Genomic DNA, 20771 nt, shown 5'->3' with positions numbered 1-20771 from the left:
ATCATTTTATCTTTCTTTGTTGAAGGGGAAGTTGTGATTAGAGCAAATATAAAGAATGTTTTTTTGATATGTCATTTCCAAAGAAATTAACGAATTTACTGCAAGAACAGTCTTCCCCCATGGGGAAAAGGAGATAAAAAACATCAAGATATATATATATTTTAATTTTCCAGTTCCCCCAAATGAATATGATTATTGCATATCACAAACATAAACTAAGAAAGTCTCCTCTATATCAAAAGTTTACATCAGAACTGCAACAGTAAATATCACTAAAAATAAATTAATTTAGTAAGAGAAGAAAATACAATAACCGAGACTCTATATAATATGTCTTTCCTTTTTTTAAAATTAAGAAACATGGGGCCGGTGACATAGCTCAGCAGCACAGCGCCTGCCTGGCAAGCACAAGATCCTGAGTTCGATTCCCAGTACCAAAAAAAAAAAAAAAGGAAAAAGAAAAAAAAGAAAGAAACGTTTCAACTGTCACTAGTAATACAAATGTCAGATTCCCCAAAATTGTTACGGCATTAAAAACTCAAATTATCTACTAAATTTCTCTCAGCCAAATATAATTAAGAAAATTGTCTGAAAAGGCAAGAAGCTAAATTAAGACTACATTCAAATAGATAGTAGCTTAAACATCATATTCTTAAAAATTCACACAGTGTGTTTTTGATGCCTTTTTGCCTTTAAGTAGGTATGTACTGTTTTAATGTTTACTGAAAACTGCTGGAGATATATACTTCTAAAAAGGACTACAGATACCACTAAGTTCCAATGAATGAATGTTTACTCAACCACAACCAGTAAGAACCCATCATAAGTAGAATACTCTTTGTAATGCACCTATAGTGGAAAACGGGAAAGGACACGTCTTTACCCTTACAGAGATTCCAAGCTAGCTGAGAAAACAAGATTAAATCACATGTGAAAGACATAAAATGACTTACAAAAACACTCAGAGATTAATATACTGCAAGCTATGTGCATAAATGTGGGTGAAATGCAAATTAATTATCAGGTAGAGTTAATGAAAGGCTTAATGGAAGTGATCAGTTCTGAGCAAAGATTTTTAAAAAGCTAGCTAGAGCTATAATTACAATTCCTGAAAAACCAAGCTTACCCAGGAACTGTTTTCTGGCTAAAGGCCTTAAGCACTGAAGTAATATTCCACCTCACAATCCAAGAAAAAAAGTCATCACATTGCCTCTGGTCACAGAAGTATGGTTAACAGGGATTTGAATTTCTTTTTCTAATAGTTCACATAACATCAACATTATTTTTTGGAAAACATGCAGGTGGATAAAAAATAAGCTGGAAATAGAAATAACATTTATCTTTCCTCTGGATAGCCCCTTGTACTTTTTAAAGAGCCTCAACATAATTGTTTCATCTTATTTTCTGAGCAATTAAAGTGGATAGGCAGGTAAGATGGGTGAGGTTATAAACATCAGAGCACAGATCAGAATTTAGATAAAGGAATGTTGTATTATTTTGACCAAGAACATACGTATAAAGTCAAGAGCAAAGCCAAAACTCAAACCCCAAACTCCCAATCTAGTACTCCCTGCTTCGATAACAAAAAAATCTACTGCACTGACATGACATAGGCCAGGAATTTTCAGATATGTCTTCCACATATCAAAGAGAAACTTCAAAAACCTGAAGCCTTTTTTAAAAAAAATTGTATTTATGAAGAAGTCAAGTTACAGATAGAGCCCTAATTTTTTTTAATAGTTGCAGAGCTCTGTTTTTATAATAAACATTTAATTGCAGGTGAATCAAAATTGTGAGGAAAATTAGAGTAGTATAAATACACTCTACTTCTGTAATACAAAATGCATTTAGAAGGTTTTTCCTAAAACTACTCTCTAAGCCCTTCCAAGATTAAACTGGTGAAGTTACAAAGATGAACAATTTAGTTTACTGTCTTTACATTAAGTAACAGCCAGCAGTATAGCGCAATTCTTGAGTACTTTCTCTGGGTCAGGCACTAATCGAAGTGCTCCACATGCAGCAGTCTACTTAGTCCTCACAACCACCCTGTGAGGTAGGTACACAGTATTTGTTTCACAGAGGAGAAAAGAAATGAAAAGAATTAGAAATGAAAAGATTAGCATATGAACAAATACAGATTCGCAAACAAGAGTCAAGATCTAAACTGAGGTCTATTTGATTTCTCTTAGTCAATACTGTATACAGTTGCTCAGTTCCTAAGTCTTACAGGAAGAACAGAAAGGGGATCCATAACACTTTTAGTGGCTTTAGCGCGACTACTTGAGGTATATATACTAGGAAGTAAAGGTACAGCGTATGGCATGATAGAGTCTTACCCACAGTGGGTATACGTATAACCTATAAAAACAGGTAGGATCTTGCCGGGCATGGTGGTGTATGCTTGTACTCCCATCTACTAGAGAAGCTGAGGCAGGAGGACTGCAAGTTTAGGGCCAGCATAGGCCACCTACTGAGACCCTGTCTCAAAAATAACAAATTAAAAAAGGGCTGGGAATTATCTCAGTTGTAGAATGCTCCTGGATTCAAGCCTCAGAATGGGTGGGTGGGTGGGATGGATGGATGGATGGATGGATGGATAGATAGATTGATCGATCTCTCTTTAAGCTTGACTATATAAAAACATATTTACCAGAAATAAATTAAGGTTGATTAAAAAGGAAATTCATACACAGTGAATTTAAACTATCAAGATTTCTCTCAGGAATTTTTAATTTTATGACGCTATTTTAATAGAAAGTTGCAGCACTAAAATTTCAGTTCATATATCTGAGCTGAGGCTAACTGGAATTATTTTAAAATATTCAACATAAAATAATGTTCAGTAGTAAGCATCACCAATAAAGAAGATAAATTCTATAGGTAGCTAATAATGAAGTTAACTACAAAATTACTAAAACACCAAATTTAACCACAAAAGGCATAGCTTTGTATCACTGGCATATTTTCTAAAAATGTTAAAGAACTGAGTAAGATATTCTCATGCTGGCTTGAAGAAAGATATTCTGTACTTAGCATTATGATGACAAGATACCCCTTGTTAAGTGTTTACATAAAACATTAAATTATAAATAGCACGAAGAAGTAGAAAGATACTAAAGAAACAAATAGTTAAAAATATGGGTGCTGAATTAAAACGAACAGATTCTGCTCAAATCAAGTGAAGCTGATTCAAAGTTAAGGATTCTTAATTTAAAATGACATTTCCCATTGCTTATTTCTCAATGTTTAACCACAGGAGTATTTTCCTAACAGGTTTAAAGAATCCATTTGATATAATAAAACTGAAGATTTTCTATTAATAACAATATGTATCAAACATAATAGTGTGTTCCTCATTAGAAATTTCATCTCCCTCATATCATTACTCAGAACTTCTAACTTTTCAGAGGTGAAGGACTACCAGCAGATATTACAACACCTGACATAAACTAACAATCAACAGAACACTAAATCAAATACAGTAACATACAGAAGATCAGCATTATAAAATCTGTAAGAATAAAAACTTGTATTTAAAATTTCCCCACCTAAGAAATTTCACCTTTGTATTGTATTTATTGTATTGCTTTTGTCATTTACTGTTAGAATAACATTTTGGTGGCATCACATTAATAACTGCAGTGAAACTTCTTAGTTAAATATGCAAACAGATTTAAGTCATAGATGATAAGTTAACTGCCTTAGGACATTTGAAAAATGCTTAAAAGAACTGAGTTTACAGAAAAGTGAGGAATATTACAGAAATACCCATTGGAGGAACTAACAAGAATAATCAACAAAATGTAGAAATGAGACGAAAGAAATTTCAAAGCTAATTTACAAGGCAAAAGTAGTGTTGTTTCAGGGTGACATAATTCTATTTTTGGAATCCCAAGAGAAACAAACAAAAAAGGAAAGAAAATTCATTAAAGTAAGCACAAAATTAAAGTAAGGCAAGTCCACACTCTTCCTAAATATAAACACCTAATTAGCATAGTGGTATTTCTGGAAAAAAAGAGACTAAACAGACGCCATTCCTCATCCGCTAACAATGCTATGAATATATGGAACTTTAAGAGAATGCACACTACCCCAATCCAAAAATACAGCTGAAATACAAACAACCACTCTAACAGCAAAAAACTAAACCAAATTTGAAATCAAGAGGTATGCTGCAGAGGTTTGGGGAATCTCAATCTAACTCAAACGTACTGTGTAAAAGTTAAGGCTTTAATGATCATATGTACAATTGAACTGGAGCAGCGAGTCCATACAATGTGGAGAATGGAACTAAAACCCCTCTGTAAACAAACTCAAGGTTCTCTGGAAAGGCTACATTACAGTGCATGTAGGAACAGAAATTTCTACCTACCAGTCCATAGTACAAAAAAAGGAACCCAGCTGCAGAAGAGAGATGGAAGAAAATGGGAAGAGGGTTGCAGGTTGGGGCATTTGAGGAAATGGGAATGCTAATTACCCTGAATTGAACATTATACAATGTATATATGTATCAAGTTATATCTCCTAAAACATTGATGTGTCAGTTAAAAATTAAATCAGAGAAATGGCAACCCCATGCCTATCCCATGCATGTATAAGTAAGAGAAAATACCCACGAGACTACGTTATAGGACTACTAATGAGAAATTAACAGAAAATTTCACTTTTTCTGGCAAAACCCCTGGATACCTAGATGAAGCAAAAACCTAACTGTTTTGATAAATACTTCTACAAACCCAGAGCACACAGGAACTTCCCCCCACCAAATAATTCTACTGGCTGGCATAAGACTGTAATCTTAGCTACTCAGAAAGTTAAGGCAGGAGAATCTCAAATTCGAGGTCAACTTGGGCAACTTAATGAGATCCTGTCTCAAAAAACCAGCAAGGCCTGGGGGTATATCTTTTTTTTGGGGGGCGGGGGTACTGGGAATCGAACTCAGGACTTTGCACTTGCCAGGCAGGCACTTATGCTGCTGAACTATATCCCTGGCCCCTCTGAAAGTATATGTCAGAGGTAGAGCATTTGCCTAGCACGCACAGGCCTTGAGTTCAATCCCTAACACCATACACAAAAAGCAACACGTACCCTTACCCACAAAGTGAATTAGCATCCTACCTACAAAGAACCTTGGCTAACAAAGAATGTAACAGGTTAAAACACACCACTGTTAAAATGATGAAAGATAAGACAGGTAGTAAATATCACAAAAGAAAAACTTTTTAGAATAGTGCAAACCAGGCTCTTTAAGAGTAAAAAATTATAAGTATTAATATTAAAGGAAAAACCCTTAGACAAAGTAGATACAGTGGTACATCAGTTCATGAATGCACTTTGGTTCACAAACAAAGGCATTTGGTAAAATTTTTTGTTTGTTTGCAAACTCTATATTGGGTTACAAACATGACCATGGCCATCTTTCCCACACAAACACAAACACAGTCATCTTTTCCAAAATCGTGGAACAAATTAAGTCCATGAACTAAGATACCACTGTACAATCAAAAAGAGAAACAGGAAATAAAGAGAAGTTGAGGAAATCAAATTTTCAAAATATGAACGTGTTTAAGAGATACAAAAGATATGCAACATACAACACCTACTTCACATCATAAATATACAAAAACTACTTGATAGACATTGTGAAATGACAGGAAAACGCTCAAGGGTAAAGGGCAACTGGGATGTGGGAAAAGAGAAGGGAACGAAGGAGAAATTTTGTATGTATGTATATACAGGATAGTTAACATAGTTATCTACTGTCTTCTATTTCTTTGCTGAAAGAAACTGTTAATGAGTCCTTGATTGATCAATATTGCATGTCTCCATCTGTTTTCATGAGAAATCACTTTGAAGATATCAATGCGTAATACAACAAGCATTGTTAATTTCCTACCACTTTGTTTGTAACTCTGTATTGTCTATACTGCTCTTTTGCTATTTTGTAAAAGGCTGTCTGTCTGTTAATGTTTTCCTTCTTTTATTTTTAAAATTAAAAAAAAAAGACCTCAAAACCTAAAAGAAATAAAAACCTTAAACCATGCTTTAAGATATAATCTAAAAAACAAAATTTTAAACTTTCTATACTTCATAGGAAGCTATCAAGAAAGAAAAAAAAGGCAACACAAGAATGCATGAAAATATCCACAAATTCAATAAAGGTCTAACAGAGAATTCTTACAACTCTATAAAAACAAAGAGCCTTAAAAACTAAGCAAAGAATTTGAACAAACATTACTCTGAAGAAGACATATAAACCGCAGTAAGTACATGCAAAGACGCTCTTACCAGGGATATAAAACTCAAAAGTATAATGACACATCTAATTCCATACCCACTACGATATCTATAAACAAAAACATGGATGATCATAAGCATGAGTAAGGATCAGGGATACTGGACTTCTCAAATATTGACTTCTCAAATATTGCAGAATTGTTAAGTGGTGCGCTTTCCTTGAAAAACTGTTTAGCAGTTCCTCAAACTGTTAAACATCTCACCCAACAGACATGAAAACCTGTCCACACGAACAGTTATGGGAGGGCTGTTCACAGCAGCATTATGCATAATTAGCAAAAAGCAGAACCAATACAAATGTCTATCATTTAATAAATGGGCAAACAAAATATGATACACCCATATAGTAGACTATTATTCACCTATAAAAAAAAAAAACACATTCTACAACATGGATGCACCTGGATAACATTAAATGAAAGAAATCAAACACAAAAAGTCACATATTATATACAATATCCAAAATAGACAAATCTATGAAATAAGAAGGTAGATTAGTGGTTTTCAAGGACTGGGGAAAGGAGACGAAGGGGAGTGACTGCTAACTAGTACAAAGTGTCACTTCAGGCTAAAGAAAAGGTTGTGGAATTAGTGGTGATGGTTCCCTGGTTTTGTGAGTAACTATTATTTACTGAACACTTTGAAAGGATAAATTTTGTTATGTATGAATTGTATCAACAAAGATAATTATTCAAATACTGATAAAGGAAGGAAGAGAGGGTCAAGAAAACTCCATTAACAACAGAGTGGGGTGGGGTTGGGGGTACAATGTGAAATTAAACACACAAAAAGAACCCATTTACATTAACAAACAATACATAGCTAAAATATCTAAGCATAAACTTAATTAGAAACCAGCGGGCTCTGTGTGAAGAAAAATTTAAACTTTGACAGAAATAAAAGATAACTTGAACAAAGGAAAATGAACATTCATATTCATTTATTTTACAGATGTCAAGTCTACCCTAAACTAATCTAAAAACAGAACACGAGTACAATTAATAAAAATAAGCCAAGTTAATTATATCTGTATGGGAAAGCAATCACTGAGAAGAGACAGGAAAATTATGGATCAAAGAAAAAAAGCAAGAAAGAAATGGAGTGGTAACAGTAGTCAGAAGTTCAGACAGTAATCAAAACTCCAGCAATAAAGATGTTTGGTAGCTGGTGGAATGAACAGATCAATGCAATAGAGCAGAACACCAAAACTGACCTTACATTCATATAAAAATACAACAGAGATGGTATTTCAAACTTCAAAGGAAAAGATGGACTACCCATTATTCAGATGTGACAACTCGCTAGGCATCATTATGAAGAAAGATATAAACAGATGGTTATTTAGAAGAAAATCAATAAAAATGAATCTGCCTTGCATTTATCACTCACATGAATTTCAAATGAATATTCTGACTAAAATTTTAAATAAAAATTTAAATTTAAAACTTTCTACAGACCAAACAACCAAGAAAGAATTTGCAACATTTAATAAAAGGTTAGTCTGTATAATATGTGTTCTCAAAATCCTTAAGAAAATGGAAAGCCACTAACAGAAAGTGGGCAAATTATCCAAGTAGTCAATTGCTTGTGTACTGATAAAGAGATGCAAGTTAAAACGAGCTTATCACTGGGTCTCTTATAGTAACATAAAGTTTAACTAGACAATTATTGAAAGGCTGTCTGACAGAGATACTGCCAATGCAGTTTTCACGTATTTTAAATGGCAATGTAGTGATTACTATCAGCTAAAAATTTTTGTTATGATATGAATTTAAAAATTCAAATAAACAGTCATCATAAAATAAAAAATGAAAACGTGAACTCCATAAAAATGAAAATTTGTCTTGTTCATGTGTGGCCCACCAAGAGTCACTGAATAAATGCCTCATGAAAGGTTATTTTTAAAGCCATTTCAAGGAATAAAGTAATATTTTCTTCAATCAGAAGTAAAAAGACTGCCTTTTCAGAAACAAATGCATCTAAGATCCCAGAGTGAAGATATTTCAAAAACTGAAAAGCATGAAAAATATTCCTTTTAAAATCAAGAGTAAGACGAAGTATTAACTATAACCACATCATTGTAACATCTCAGTACAGAGCAGTATCCCATAGGAGACAACAGAAAAAAATACTGCAAGGGAAGAATAAAACTATCACTGGCAGAAAATATAATTTTATAAATACAACAATACACAAAGTATTAGAAATAAGCTATCAAAGTACAAAAACAAGTTAACCGTATTATCTACACACAAGAAATGATTACAAAAATTCTGTTATTAAAGACACCAAAAATAAAAATTACGAAGACATCAATTACAATACTAGTAAGTACTATACAGTATCTAACAAAATATGCCTAAGACCTGAACACAGAAATGTGTAAAATTTTATGGAAAATTTTAAGTTAATTTACTAAAGACAATTTGAAAACAAAACAGAGAGATAGATCCATGTTCATGGATAGGACGACAACAGTGTAAAGATGAGAATTCCCTTCAAATTCTTTAAAAGTTCAACACAACTGCAGGATCCATGTCTCCAAAGCTGCTTCTTCCCCGCGAATATGACCAACAGCCCTTGCAGACATTAAATTCTCTAAACTATGATCTCATAGTAAATTCTACTTCATCCTTTCGAAATATCTTTTTACTCAGTAAAAGGCTTCCTTGATACCCACACTAGGAAATGAGTCACATGATTTTGTTTTTCTTGACCTTTTCCTGCAAATAACACATGGAATTCAACTTATAAGGAAGAAATACACCTTAAATCTTTGTATTGCTGTCTGCACGTGTCAATGGCACAATGCCAGCGCCGAAATAATTCATTAAAGGTATAGAGGTAAAGTTTTTCATTTTTCTGGTCACAACCACCAAAATGCCTAAATATATCAACCGCTATGATCATCAAGTTGTCAGGAAGACAAATGCCACTCCCCAGAAGTACTAAGTATAACACAAAGTTGGGAGCAGCAGAAAATTAAATGATACTTAAGCCACAGAGATGTCAATCACTAAACGCGGACAACCCACCACTATGAAAGGAAGAGGAATTTCTAAGAATGTGGAGTAGAGGGTATTTTCCTGACAGAGATAAGTCTGATTATTCTACTGTTGCTACTTACAGATTACTACAGCCTGAATAAACCTAGTTACTCGAAAATTTTAACAAAACCTCAACAAACTAAACCCTTAATAATAAATTATCAGGTCTAACTATACTGAAGAGAAGCATTTTGATTAAAAATTTTAACTATATCTTGGTAACAGATGTACTTGAATGGAGGACAAACAGCAGCATTATCTTTTTAAAAGCAAATACTTAGGGATTTATCCAAGAGAAAATCACACACAGTACATAGTTAAAGCCCCAAACACAGACACTATGTGTATATTCCTAAATTCTAACATGTCTTAATAAATGTGTCAGACATTAATACATTCTCCAAGTTGACTTTCGTGACGATAGGTCAAGATGTGAGAACAAAAAGTCAACTCCAAAGCTGAGTTCAGAACACTTTCTCCTCCATGTGCTGTTTGAGTGCTTCAGGGACAAGCTAAGTTTCTTAGCTGCTCTCGTCACTAGCTCTTAGCAGAAGGAATTGAGTTTGAGGAAGGTATTTCAGTGTAATTACTATGACAATTAAAAGTCAGGATACCATGGAGATATTTACAATTGCTGCAGCCTGTCAAACAAAGGCAGCCTAGAGTATCTATTGGAAAGACCTTCCTGAAGTAAGACATTAAAAAGTTAACAGAATAGTATCACAAATGCACTGAACTCGCCCTACCCTGATTATTAGTATGTAAGTAAAGGTGTTTACAACATAAGCCTTAAAGTTCTTCAGTAAATTTAGTAACAGAGATCCTTCACTGAAGCCACGGATAGTGGTGAATGCCTGTAATCCTAGCACTCAGGAGGCTGAGGCAGGAGGATCAATGTGAGTTCAAGGCCAGCCTGGGCTACAAGGTGAGTTCAAGGCCAGCCTGAACTGCACACTGAAACCGTCTCAAACACACCAAATGAAAGATCTTTCCTGGAGGCTTCCCAAACCACCCCACATTCCGAAAGTTGCCAGAATTCACAATGCTCAGCATGTAGTTGTACTCACTGCTAAGATTTACTACAGCAATAAAATAAGCAGAGATGGCTAGGTCTCAGGAGAAAATGACACAGCTATAGAATTCATAGGGAAGCTCCCTACTGAAATTCATAGGGAGCTCCCTACTGCTCCATCCTCTTCATGAAGAGTCACACAGAAGATACCCTGCCACCTAGCAACCTGCTTGGAGAATCACATTAGCAACCCTGAGCTCAAGGCTTTTACTTCGGACTGGTCATGTAGGCACCATCTGCCTAGCACATATGAGAATTTCAAACTTCTAGAAGGAAAGCAAGTGTGCAGCATAAAGCACACTGTCTGCATAAATGATTTAGGCAAAGTAAATCACCCAAGTGCATCAGTTAGGGAACACTGTGGACTCTTAAGACACCAGCAAGAGCCAACTTCACAAGCCTGCACCTTTAAGGACAGCAGTCATTGGTCCACGAACTCATTTTTGCACAGATACCTTGAACTGTCTCCAGTACAGTCACTATCTTTTGTAATTTTGCACTGAAGTAAATATTGCTATAGAGACGAAGAAGGGCAAGTGTTTTTTTTTCTTTTCTGATTATGTGCCTTAAGGAAGAGAAAAAGAAAAGTAACACTTCCTTAAATTACGGCAATGAATTTATATTGATTCTACCACTTTTATCCAATCTAAAAAAGTTACATATATTAGTGATATATAATCCATAGCTGAGAAATGTAGCAAGATAAAATATAATTTATATAGGAAGGATCTGAAACTGTGTTTCATCAACTATATCTCTAATATACGGGCTATGTATAGACACAAATAAAATATCTTATCCAGTAGAATAAAATTTCAGCTATTAACAGTAAACAGAAAAAACAGTAGCTAGGAAAGGTCACACTTTAAATTCTGGCATACTAAAATTATAGAGGTTATTCAAAAGCTTACTTATTTAAACATTCAAAGCACATGAAAAGACCCTATTCTTAGTTGATAATTCTTACACTTTTAGATGAACCCTGAAGATAATCAGCTATATTTCATGTGTGCAGTATAGAAACAGCTACCCCTGATTCCAATAGCTTAAAAATACTTTTAGCTGTTGTCACAGAAATTCTAGTTGTGCAAAGTATCCTAAAGAAATAATCCTAAAAATATCTAGAAAGTTACTTACAATTACAATAAATGTATGTATACATAAAACATATGCATATATGTTGCTTTTTAAAAGGTAACACTAGCTTTTAAAAGGTAAGTCAATAGTACAGTTCTTGCCTAACATGTGCAGAGGCCCCAGGTTTGATTCCTAGCATCAAAACAGAAAAAAACAAATTAAAAAAAGAAGAGAGAAACTTAAAAAGCAACGCTGTGATTCATGTTTTTAACAGATAAAGCTGGATTTTAAAGACTGATAAGCTAAATGCTGGAGAAAACACTGCCAATCAAATGAAATGTATTGAAGTGGTAGAAATGGTTGCGGGGGACACACAAAATAAATGATGATTCATGATGTACAACTTCACTTTTTTTCCCCACAATACAATTATTTCATCCAGTTGGGAAATATAGAAAAATTGTCTGAAAACTTAGTAACTTTACCTAAAAATAATGGATTTCTCAAGTAATCTTCAGTATTTGATTGAACAAATTAATGCTATCATTATTAACCTAGAATATATAAATTTTAAAATCCTAAACTTAGAAATCCTTAGTCAATATTCTCCATTCATAATAATCACCCCATAGAATCACTCTATGTATCTTTTATCATGGAATTATAAAGAACATTTTAAAATGTGCAATTGTAAGCCAGAAGCAGTCTAAGCTTTTCCCTTCTTTTTTACAAACTGAAAGCTAGACATACTTCCGTGGTCTGCTGCTAGTCGGCAATGAGAGAAATGAGACTTAATCCAGGTCCTTGAAGAGCTAATACAGCCTTGTAGAGTACCCTCATGCTGCTGAATTTAACCTAACCTTAAATCCTAGTGGTTTTGCAAAATAATGCCCTTAGGAGGCAAAATTACAATACAAAGGGAAAATGTGATAAAATACACAACAGTTAAACTCTGAACACATCCTAAAGTACCAAAGTTAAAGGTAACACGGACAAGCTCAAAACATTTACCTGTGAATTTCCGGCATTCTGCAATAAGCTTAAAAAGAATACTGTCGGAAATAAAGGTTTAGGTGCTCTGAAAAGAAACAAGTTACTATGAAGCTATGTATAACTACGATAGACAAGAATGAGCCAAAGAGCTTCTGAATTTAAAGACTTGGGTAGAATTTAATGTTTTTCAACAACCTAGCAGTATGAATAAATTTCAGCTTTTCTCTCTCTTTAAATTAAAATTTAAAGAATTTTTAAATCTGAAGTTTTTCTCCACAAAAAGGATAGTATTAAACTGATGGGGTACATTTTATAAAAAATAGCATCTTAAAATGCAGGGATACAAAAAATTTTATTTATAGTTTTGGTCACTTTTCTGCCCAGTGAGACTAATGGCAATAATGCTTTAAGATCTTGCCGTCAAGATTTTTTTTTAAAATGTTGACATTTTACTAAATTTTAAATTGTGTACATCTCGCCATCTTATTTAAGCAAAACAAACCAAGTGAGAAAAAGAAAGTTTTAAAGTGGACACAAACAAAGACGCGACTAGACAAGCACCATCAGGCATGTGTGATACCCTAACTGTGGGCTGGACCCCAGAGCAGACTGCACAAAATAAATCACTCTACAATCCCAAATGTCAGCAAAACTACCAAGTAAAAGCTAAAATAGTGCTAGTCTCCATATCATTTCCATAGTCATTTCACTGTTCATTCAAATTCAGCTTTGCAAATAATTGAAAGTAGCTAAAAATATTCTTACTCAAGACAATTATGCTTAATAAGATCAATTAATGAACCCTAAATTGCACTGTATACAAGCTCACTTGTCTAAAGTCCAAATTTTCAAAGTGAATGTCAGAGGACTGTTTGTACCTCTAGGCTAAAAAAATAAAAGGTAGAAGAACTTACATAAATATCGGTGAGGTGGATTTTCACTATTCCTATACATTTTAAATCATACTATCAAATAACTAAAATAAAATTAATATATTTATCCCACAGCCTGTTTTTTTTTTAAAGTCTTCAAAAAGATAATACAAAGTATTTCCATGTAGTGAATTTTGGCCTAGACAAGTATAAAAATATTTCCTTCCTGTAGCATTTTAAATTTCTGTTTAAGATTTTAAAATCCATTTAAACATTAATCTCATTTCCTCAAAGACTGATATAAAAATGAGTCTTAAAATAAAAATTGTTACTTGGTTAATATTTGACATTACCCAAAAAAGTAAATTATCCATAAACTGAAGTATAAATTATTCACTAACCTAGTAAAATATTTACTAATCAAATTAAGTCCCATTTAATCCTAAAATTTTCAAGTCACAGAAATATTCTACCTTTGCAAAGAAGAAATAATTCAAGGGCCAAAAGGTTCAACTGATAGAAATTTATAACCTCACGTGAAAAAAAGATAACTTGGATTAAAAATTCTATGCTGACCTCTCAGGACATACAAATTCTTGCTGGCCACAAGTAGCAATAAAATGTCTATACATTGAAGAATTGTCCCACGGCACTTGGTGATAAAATGAAAACAGAGTCAACAGGAATAATGATGTCAATTGCCAGAGCTGATTCCTTCACAAACCCTGTTTTCACAACAGCAACCCCTTATGCTTTGGGGAATTAAAAGTTGCTGAACTCAACAATCCCTTCAGTTAAACAAACAGACCCCTCATAGAGCTGTCCAACGCTGCCCAAACTATCCATCCTTTAGTCGAATCAGTCAGTTTCATGAATTGTAGGATTTATCTTCAAGTCCAGTGCTGACTCAGAGGGTAGCTTGTTCCCTAGAGAAAACAACCAACAAAAATCAGAACAGCTACTGCTCATAAGCTCTTTCAACACCCAAGTGGAAAGGACAAACTTATTGGGTCCAAAAAACAATTCTACTTCCTTTGAACTACAGAAGTAGCCAATAAACCAAAGGCATTTATAGGCCACAGGCAGTTCTTGGTTAAAGTTTTTACTCTGTTACAGTGAGAATGTTAAATAGCCAACTAATTTTGCAAGAAAAACCATCACACAATCTATGATTCCTCACTGAAGAAGAAATATGCACGGAACATAAATGGCAAGTATAAAAGCCAAAACTGGTTTTTGTTTCGTTTTGTTTATCTTTGAAAAGCTGCTTTGTAGTGTATGTTGGGGTGGAGGAAATTAAATGTCTCCAACCAGAAGCAGTCAACATGTCTTACAGTAGTTTTACCTAATGGCACACTCAATAAGCTAGTGAAGTGTTACATAATTCCTTAAATACAAGGCTCTCATTCAGTAGTAAGAGAAAATACGCAGATTCAAATGATAAAAAGAATGATACTGTATTCTGTTTCAGGTGTGAAACAATGACTCGCCTTCCTTCACTTGTCTCTAGAGAAAAAAAAAACAAACAAGCACAGCTTTTGAGCTTTAAGACACACCACAGCAATGGAGACTTTCTATGAGTCAGTGAGTTTTGTCTACAATGATATGGGAAGTGAAAAAAAAAAAAAAAAGAAAAGAAAATAATACTAGGAGAACCAAAGAGCTCAAGCTAATTTCAAAAAACTGAAGTGTCATTTTGTCCTTTCACTAAAGGATTTTCATACATTACTCAAAACTATGCAGACAGAATCATAAAGTGATCAATACAACTTTTGATTTTTTAAAAATTTATCAATGTTGTTAATTACTCAAGTGTGAAACTACAACCTGATCAGAAATTTCCCCCTCGTTTTTAAGTAATAATATGGAAAATTCTCTATTCTCAGCCATAAATTTGTCTTAGAGCTCAGATTTGTGGAGAACAATATAGCAGTAACCACCCACTGTCTTGAAAATTGTATTGATTTGACTATAGTCATCCGACATTTTCATAATTAATAGTTTCTTTTTACAAGATGCCTCATTTTCCCAGGTTTCTCAACTCGGGTTTCAGAGGAAGTCAGCACTAATGAACTAAGACATGCACCTTACATAAGGACTAGTACCTAGTATGTACTATCTTTAGGAGAATGGCAAATAGCTATGTAATTTCCTGTATTTTGTGGTTCAAATGAGAAATCTCTATTGAGAAAAGCTGCACCCCTCCCAGTTTCCTTAACTTTATGCTGGTAAATTCCATCTTGCTGAGAAGACTTCTTTGTCAGGGGTTTAAAAACTAGATCTTTAAGTAGTATCTTAAGCTTTTAGAAAGGTTTCAGGTTATGCCAAGTTCTTGATTTGAATTTCTCTATTTTTCCATTATTTATTAAATCACCAAACACAAGTTAGTATGCATTTGTTTTGTTTTGTTATCACCAACATACTTAATTTGTGTTGGTTTATGGTTTTTTCATTTAGCCCTCAAAAGGCTGCTCTCCTGTCACCACTATACAGACGCAATGATTCTTTTTTGGAAGAGACTGAATCTGCAATAACCTTTATTTAAATGCACAAGTACTCAGAACTGAGTAAGTGCACAATTTTTCAATGGGAATCACGATTTTCACCATGATTAACAAAATAAAGGAGACTGAGAAATGTAAGACTAATTCTTATCTTTCACCCACCAATTTCAAGCTATTGCACTGAAAAAAATACCTAACATTTAGTCTTGTTATTTTCACTGAATACCTTTTTGAGTTAATCTAACAAACCTGTCCTTGTAAATGCCAGTTTCGCCTGTATTATAAAACTTTAGATTTGGAGATTATATCTAGACTTTGTGAATTCTACTGCTTTAAAAAAAAGTTTGCAAACCACAGTTCCAAGCACTAATTAAGCTCTGGTGTTCCTGGCTCACCGGTTCTCCAGAGGTGGAACTGGTAATTAAGTCCTAACGTCACTGCCTGTTCCTGCTAGATGGGGATGTTCAAACCCATCTTTCCCACTTTTTCTCTTACTAGTCTCTTCTGGTCTCACTATGAAAAAAACCCTGATACAATGACTGTGTCAAATACTGGAAGGCTAATGGCAAATAAAACTATAAAAACATTAAGAAATACATGAAAACTCTGTATCCTATTTTCTATGAAGTTTTTCTAAGTTCCAGCAGCAACTAAGAGCTCAGCATGAAACAAAACTGTCCATTATGAAATAAAGAATGACAGTTCAAACTATCATACGAATCCACCATTTTTTCAGGGCTGTTACATGCATTGGTACCAAAATACACTTTGCCGTAAAAAATAAACAAAACACAGTACCAGTTTACAAATGGCATTGCCTTGCCCCGTCTCCTCCAAGGAAACTGTGAACCTCTCCACAGTCACCACGTAAGGGTTAATGCCTGCTGCAGCAAAAAGAAGCCTGCACCCAGTCTGTGGCTCACTACCAGGCCGAACTGGGATTTTCTGTTCAGTCTTCACCTAACTCAGGCTAAATTACTTCTTGAAAGTTCACTGAGTGAGTATATTACACTACACAGGTTAAAACAAACCAACTTCATGTATTCTCAACTGTGTGTTTAAAACATCTGAAGAAATCCTATCAATCCTTCAAGACCCATCTTAAATATCTCCTCTCCCATGAAAGTTTTCCACTGTAAATCCTCAAATAGATACATTTTGCCTTCCTTCAATTTTTCTAGCATTTTGAACATTTTCTGCTCTAGAAGTAAAGGGCTATGTGTCAGAATCTCCTTTGAATTTTTTAAAAATACAGATAAAGACCAACACTTTAAATCTGATGTTTCTAATTCAGTAAGTCTTACATGCGGATAGGAAAATCTGTATTTTGAAAGCACCCTAAGTGGTTCTGATCTGTACTTACATAAGAAGGCCTCCTGGAACCACTGCATGAGATGCAGTACTGAGCTGGGTCTAAGAACTTAAAAAAACATCTGGGCCTGATTTCACACAGTTCACACTCTATCGTAAAGTCCACTAAAATGCTTAAGATTTTCCAATTTTAGTATTTACTGTATGTCTCCATGCATATCATAAAGGATACAATGATAAAAAGTACTTCCAGAAACATTTAAATTTAGTGAAGAAAATAAATATGCATAAAATAACATGCAAACCAATTTAAAAGAGTAGTATATACGTAAAACACTATAAAAGCATAGGAACAGAAGATGCTAACAAACACTAGAGAAGTAGAAACGGTGTTGAGGAAAAAGGCATTTGCCCTCAATGAATGAAAAAAAGACAAGATGCCAAAAAAGAGGAGTTTCCCTCGCAAAGCAAGGCCCAAGCACAGGCACAGAGATGAGGAAAAGCCTAACCAAGTTCTAATACATAGTCTTGAAAATCAAAATGTGTATTCTATAATAGAATGGATCTCACATAACGTAAACTTGAAGGAACTAGGCTTATTTATTCAAAGAAGAAATCTGGTATTATTTAATAGCATGGTATATCCTCTCTCTCAATCCTCAGGGGCCTGCAATGGACCCAAGAACCTGTAATTTAATGCCTTTTCTGCTTTAGTTAAGTACTTATGCACTATGCCCAAAACTTTTGCAGTTTTAGGTATGATAGCAAAACTACCATGAATTGCTTTCCACAATTTCAAAACAGAAGATCCTTTTAAACCATAGACTTTAGCAACCTCAGCAGATGATTTGTTTTCTTTATGCTTTAAGTTGAAAACTATCACCTTTTTACTTTAAAAAAGTACTTCACAGCTTTTCTTTAGCATATCTTAGCTCTTAGCACCACTAACCTTTTGGGGCCATTATTAAGTAAAGTAAGAATTACTGAAACAGGACAATGCTGAGGCAGTCAATATGATAACCCCAATGGCTACTACCAGGCGGGTAATGGGTACAGAGTACGTATGCGGGACCAAGGGATGATTCACGTCCTTCTGGAAGGCTGCAGGTTGGAGGCAGATTTCACACCATTCAGACAGAATTCAATTTAAAATCTATGACTACTCCTGGAATTTTCCATTTAGTATTTTCAGATTGCAGCTAGCTGCAGATGAAATACAAAAAGGAAACCTCAGACAAGGGGAACTACTGTAAATTTTCAATTACTTCAATTTAAAAAATATTTTCTAAGCATCTAGACATGGTTCCTGTCACAAGGGAGATAATGTACCAATGGGTGTAAACAGGACTTTCAACTTAAGTAAAACTTCAGATTGCAGTAATTTCTAAAACAGAAATAAGCAAGGTAACATGATAAAAAATAATGGTGGGGAATTTCCTTTATGTTGATCTAAGGTCTTCTTTTGTGACGTTCTAGCTGACAACTAATAGAATAGAAAGGGCCAGTATGGTGGCACACACCCGCAATCCCAGCATATGGGAAGCTGAGGGAGGAGAATCTTGTTTGAGAGCAGGCTGGGCTATATAGTGAGGCCCTGCCTCAAAGAGTGGAGCGGGAAGAAGGAGAGGAGAGGGGGAAGGAGGAGAGGAGAGGGAGAGAGGCAGAGATTGAGAGAGAAAGAACCAGCCATTCCATGAGAAGAATAAGTGGGACCCAAACACAGAGGACAGGAGTCAAGAAACGTGCCACATTCCAGTAAGGCCAGAGCTAAGTTCCCAGGAAAGAGTGAGTGGGTAAGGTTAAAGAGATTAGGATTAAATACAGAGTGTGTAGGTAATTGTAACTAATTAACAATTAGAAAACCAAGATGCAATTTCTATGTAAGATTACTTTTGCTATTCCATGGAAAAGGAACTGGAAGGATAGAGCAACCAGGCCATACGAATAGTATACAAAGAGGTAATTACGGCTTGGTCTAGGCTGGCACAGTAAAAACCCAAGTAAACACACCAGCAATATAATACTAAGGCCAGACTGACAGGATTCCTAACAAACTAGACATGGAAAGTAAAGGGAAAAAGGCAAATAAATGTTAGCTTCTTGCTTAAACATTTCTGAAAGAATGATGATTAGTTTACTTAATTTTGTAAAAGCTCAGACAATATAAACCCTTAACTCAGCAAACAGAATGTAGAAAAATACTGATAAATTCTAAAATAAGGCACCACAGGGAAAATAGGACATACTTCTAAGTTAACGATGAGATTTTCGTACCATTAGCTGAAGAGAGAACTGGAACTGACCAAATGAATTAAATAATTTGGATCCTTGCTACCTTTTGTGTAATATAAAGAAATTATACATTCATATGCATACAGAGACAAGAGCTCCAAAATAATCATACCCAGATTCCTCAAACAAGAAAAACTTAAAGACAATATGTTAATATTTTCTTGTAATTATAAGCATACAGAACAGAAAGTATCTGGAGTGGCAGAGAGCCCTACTCTTCCTTGCTGTAGAAAGACTAGTGATTCCCCACTGTCATACTTTCTTACAGCACTAGTTTTTTGTTTGTTTGTTTTTTTGTTTGTTTTTTGGTGCTGGTTGAACTTAAGACTTTGCACTTGCCAGGCAGGAGCTTGTGCCACTGAGCTATATCCCCACCAGCACTAATTCTTAACTAGGATTGGACAAAAACATTAATGGAAAGGCTCACTAAAATAGATGTGCAGAACTGCATTGAAACAAAAGGAAAAGGATGTAGGTAAGAAACTGGGTTGGTAAATTTAGGGTGGGAGTCAGTTAAGAATATATACTTAAATACACCCTGGGAAACGCACATGTGTAAACTTGGTAAATCAATCAAAGATGAACACTATTGGGGACTGAATCCAACAGTGCTGAGCTCCATCCCCATTTCTCCTTTTATTTTGAAGAAGGGTCTTGCCAAGTTGTCCTGGCTAGACTCAAACTTGCAGATTTGCAATCCTCCTGCTTCAGGCTCCCTAGTATTTGGGATTATAGGTGTGTGCCTGGCTAAGTCAACTTGGTAAAATTTTAATTATTAGCCTTTTCTAGTATTAATGATTCAAGCCATGAGGTAAATCCTAAGTATTTCATGAACATTAGTAAACTTAGGCAACAAAATTTTTCTCACTGTAACAGGAGTATTAAAAGTTTCTAAAAAGTAGCAAAACAGGCCTGAGGTGTGGTTCAATGGCAGAGCCCTTTACATTACCAGTGACAGACCTTATTCCAACACCCACAAAATCAAGTGGCAAAACAAATACATAATTATGTTTAAAATAGGCCTTTTTCGGCAGGGGGCGGTGTCATGTTCCCCACTGATTTTAAATACAGTATTATTTTATGATAAAACCAAGTGTAGGCATCTGCTTAAAGGCTCTTTCAAGAAATTCTTGCAAGGATAATGCTACTTCCTGTAACTATAAGTACATAGTTACACCTTTAGGAGGTATATATGAAACATAAAAATCCCTCAACAAAAACTTTTCAAATATCGCTAATATTTAAAAAGTTGGCAGATGTGCTGATATTTTACTAAGTCAATTTCTTTAATGCAAGAAAACAGAAA

The 20771-nt window shown here is 34.6% G+C and overlaps 1 protein-coding gene across 1 annotated transcript in view; it reads right to left on the bottom strand.

Moving 5' to 3' along the window:
• The window catches only part of Pan3 (PAN3 poly(A) specific ribonuclease subunit), a gene marked incomplete in the record, with an annotated part of 146064 nt that overhangs the window by 35022 nt on the left and 90271 nt on the right, over positions 1-20771 (bottom strand).

Source organism: Chinchilla lanigera, unplaced genomic scaffold (assembly GCF_000276665.1).
Source record: "Chinchilla lanigera isolate Chin_1 unplaced genomic scaffold, ChiLan1.0 scaffold00096, whole genome shotgun sequence".
In the NCBI taxonomy this organism is placed as follows: domain Eukaryota; kingdom Metazoa; phylum Chordata; class Mammalia; order Rodentia; family Chinchillidae; genus Chinchilla; species Chinchilla lanigera.
The sequence above is the reverse complement of the archived record's forward strand: the minus strand, read 5'-3'. Positions and strand labels throughout refer to the sequence as shown.